This window comes from Salvelinus sp. IW2-2015, linkage group LG5 (genome assembly GCF_002910315.2).
Source record: "Salvelinus sp. IW2-2015 linkage group LG5, ASM291031v2, whole genome shotgun sequence".
Lineage (NCBI taxonomy): Eukaryota > Metazoa > Chordata > Actinopteri > Salmoniformes > Salmonidae > Salvelinus > Salvelinus sp. IW2-2015.
The window spans coordinates 29,669,906-29,673,745 of NC_036844.1; positions in this window are offsets into that span (position 1 = coordinate 29,669,906).

Here is a 3,840-nt window from a genome sequence, read left to right on the forward strand (position 1 = left end):
GGATTGCACACCGTGGACCCTGGTCTGGACTCTCACCGACGTGACCGATGGAAACTCCCAGACACCTTCCAGAACACTCCTCTGACCACCCCTGGAGAACCCCCTTCTCCACGAAATACTGGGATTGTGCCGGCCAGCCAGGGAATCCAGCACCACTGGAAACGAGGCGAATCAATATATAGAGACTGATACGTTCCCTATGATTCCCCTGCGTCACCATGTCAGGGAACTGTGGCCTCCCTGACCACCCTGACCTAATGGCCGCTATCTAGGGAGTGCACGGAAGGGAGAATCTATCGGCACAAGCGGGACGCCCAACTTACGGGCGAGTCCGCGATCCATAAGTTCCAGCTGCACCTGAATCGACTAGTTCCTATGCTGGGAAGAGGGGAAAATTTTAAGGAAAAAATCAAGACAACATGTGACAACAGGGGGTCTGGGTGAGTTTGGTGCTGACTCACCTGGGTGTGATCGAGAAGTGTTCCGCCTGCCATCTCGACTCCAGACGGACCCCCCATGCACATTTGTGGCCTGCGGAGGTCATTTTGCAGGGCTCTGGCAGTGCACCTCCTTGCAACAAGGCGGAGGTAGCGGTCCTGCTGCTGGGTTGTTGCCCTCCTACGGCCTCCTCCACGTCTCCTGATGTACTGGCCTGTCTCCTTGGTAGCGCCTCCATGCTCTGGACACTACGCTGACAGACACAGCAAACCTTTTTGCCACAGCTCGCATTGATTGCCATCCTGGATGAACTGCACTACCTGAGCCACTTTGTGGGTTGTAGACTCCGTCTCATGCTACCACTAGATGAGAGCACGCGCCAACATTCAAAGTGACCAAAACACAGCCAGGAAGCATAGGAACTGAGAAGTTGTCTTGTGTCACCACCTGCAGAATCACTCCTTTTTTGGGGGTGTCTTGCTAATTGCCTATAATTTCCACCTTTTGTCTATTCCATTTGCACACAGCATGTTAAATTTATTGTCAATCAGTGTTGCTTCCTAAGTGGACAGTTTGATTTCACAGAAGTGTGATGACTTGGAGTTACATTGTGTTGTTTAAGTGTTCCCTTTATTTTTTTGAGCAGTGTATATTATCCAGTTTATTTAATATATATATATTATCCAGTTTATTTAATCTATATATATTATCCAGTTTATTTAATCTATATATGTTATCCAGTTTATTTAATCTATATATATTATCCAGTTGATTTAATCTATATATATTATCCAGTTGATGTAATCTATATTTATTATCCAGTTTATTTTGTAACTCAATCAGTTCCATCTTCTCCTCCCCCGAGAGGCCGGCTGGGGACCTCTGAGAAAGGGAAGTTATCTTAATGATCACCTCCTCAGCTCTTCAGGTCTTAGCAATATTACTACCATATTTTCAAAAGTATTTGGATACCTCAAATTTAAAGAGCTCCCAGTTCTTGCAATAAGATTTTTCTTCACAAGACCTTTCCCAAAAGTGTGAGAGCAGATCTTTAACCTCAAACTTGACTATATAATTATTTAATAACAAACTATTTAGCTTCCAGTAGGATGCTCTACCAAGGTTAGTATCGGGGGTAAATATTTTGATATCAATGTAAATGGCCCTGTGGTCTGTGAGGGGAGTAGTACAAATATTGTTCGTAACACACTATCAATACATTTGGATATAAGCCAAAAATCTATTCTGGATTGTCTGGAGCCTGTTTTGTTACTCCAAGTGAATGATCTGTGGCCGGAAACCTCTCTCTCCATATATCAGCAAGATCAAACTTTTCCATAAAAAGTATTAAACCCAAATTCTGACTGGTTGGCCTACCTGGGGGGCATCTATCAGATGAATGATCTATAATAATGTAAAAGTCCCCTCCTATCAATAATAATGAATTAGGACATTTAGATAACCAATGAAGTATATGTTTCTCTATAGATTCAAGCAACTCATACTTTTCTTGTTTGGTGTTGTACCCGTAGAAGTTTACAGTAATGAGCGCAATGTCATTGTAACTGATCACAATACAAATAAAGTGACCAAAGGGGTCACATTCCGAGTGTAGAATATTACCACCAAAGGTATTTTTCATTGTAGTAACATAGGAAAAATAAGTGTCATTGCCCCACTGTGTCCTCCAGAAGTTGGCATCAGCAGAAATTGAGTGAGACTCTTGAAAAAAGCTAAAATCTGTTAGAAATTGTTTAGCAAATGAAAATAAGGCGTTGCGCTTCACATTGTTATGTAACCCCCTAGCCTTAGGAGAAACTATAGACAAAGACAAAACAACAAAGATAATGTAATGACCTGACTAGATCATAAATGAACAATTGTCCAGATAGAGGTTTGAGTTTGCGAATTGACGGTTTATTAAACCAACTTTACACAGGCTACTGTTTGGCCGTAGCCCACGCCAAATAAATGGAAGATAACCCACAAGCCAACCGTGACCTTCTCTTGTGAAGCCCAGACGTAAGAGAGAGAACAATGGCTAAACCTGGTCTTAACTTCCAATGCTCCCTCCCCCTGCCCAACCCCCCTCCACGCCACTCCGCCAACCGCCAGGATGCCCGGCATCAGAACATTCCAGGCATTCCCGTGATTGGCAGATAGCAGGTTGATTGACATGTCGGACCCCGCGAACACTGGGTACTGGTCAGTACAACACAACCACCTACTAGCCTAACACATAACACACAGCTGTCTGTGCGGGTCGCTACAATAATATAAAAGTATAAACTGTATTTTATTTTATTGCTCACCACACCTTTTTTTAAATCACGTCATAATTTGTCTATCAAAGTTTGTACCGACAGATATAGGCTATTTATTATTGAACGTCATCATAGAATATGCATAAAATGCATCCTCCAATTGCAACCTCTGTCTATGCCCACACATATTGTCTGAAGAAAATGTTAGTCATACGTTAGTCACACCAAATGTTAGTCACACCAAATTAGTCAAAGGTCATTTCTAAATAGGACATCATTACTGCATCTACATTATTTGATATCATTATTATTTTATCTCAATCAGTTTCATGGGATATGAATTTAGATCTTCTTCAATAACTGTTTCGTGAGCGAATTACAGCAGATGGTGTTAAAAACTATAGCCTTCCTGTATTTATCAAAGCACATATTCTGGCTGGTGGTGCTTTGGCCGCATTAGATGTTTTTTAGCTAACCATTCTATCTCATAAGAAATTAGGTGATGTTTTTGGTGTAACAGTAACGTTATAATATGTTATTATATTTGGTTTTGTTATGTCGAAAGTGTATTAATCATTATGTGATCTGGAGAGACATTGATTCAGCTTTGGTCTAACTTTACAAACTATTACCATTGTGATAAGCGGCGGAGTGACGCTCTGGTGCAGTTCGGCAGCACTACACCCCTGCCTAGTGATAAAAAGTATGGGTATAACTTTCCTGAAGACTAGTAGAACAGGGGTCCTAAACCTGTCGTTAAGTGCTACAGTGTCTTCTAGACCAGTGGTTTCCAACCAGCGGTACTAGGACCCCTAGGGGTACTGTACTTGGCCTATCCACAGGGGGTACTTGAAGACTCATGGGACCATAGGCCTACAGGTAAAATGCACATGAGGGGGTACTTCAGGGGTACTCCGTACAGAGCAAAATTCAGTTGGAAGTACAGTAACTGAAAAAGTTTGTGAACCACTGTTCTAGACTATTACTCTGGGGTGTCGGCAGGGGACCCCCCCCAAAAAAAAAATATATATACAGTATGTACACACATATAGTGAAGGGGTTTGAATATTTTCTGTATGTACTGTATGTATATGTTTGCAAAGCTGTCATCAAGGCAAAGGGTGGCTACTTTGAAGAA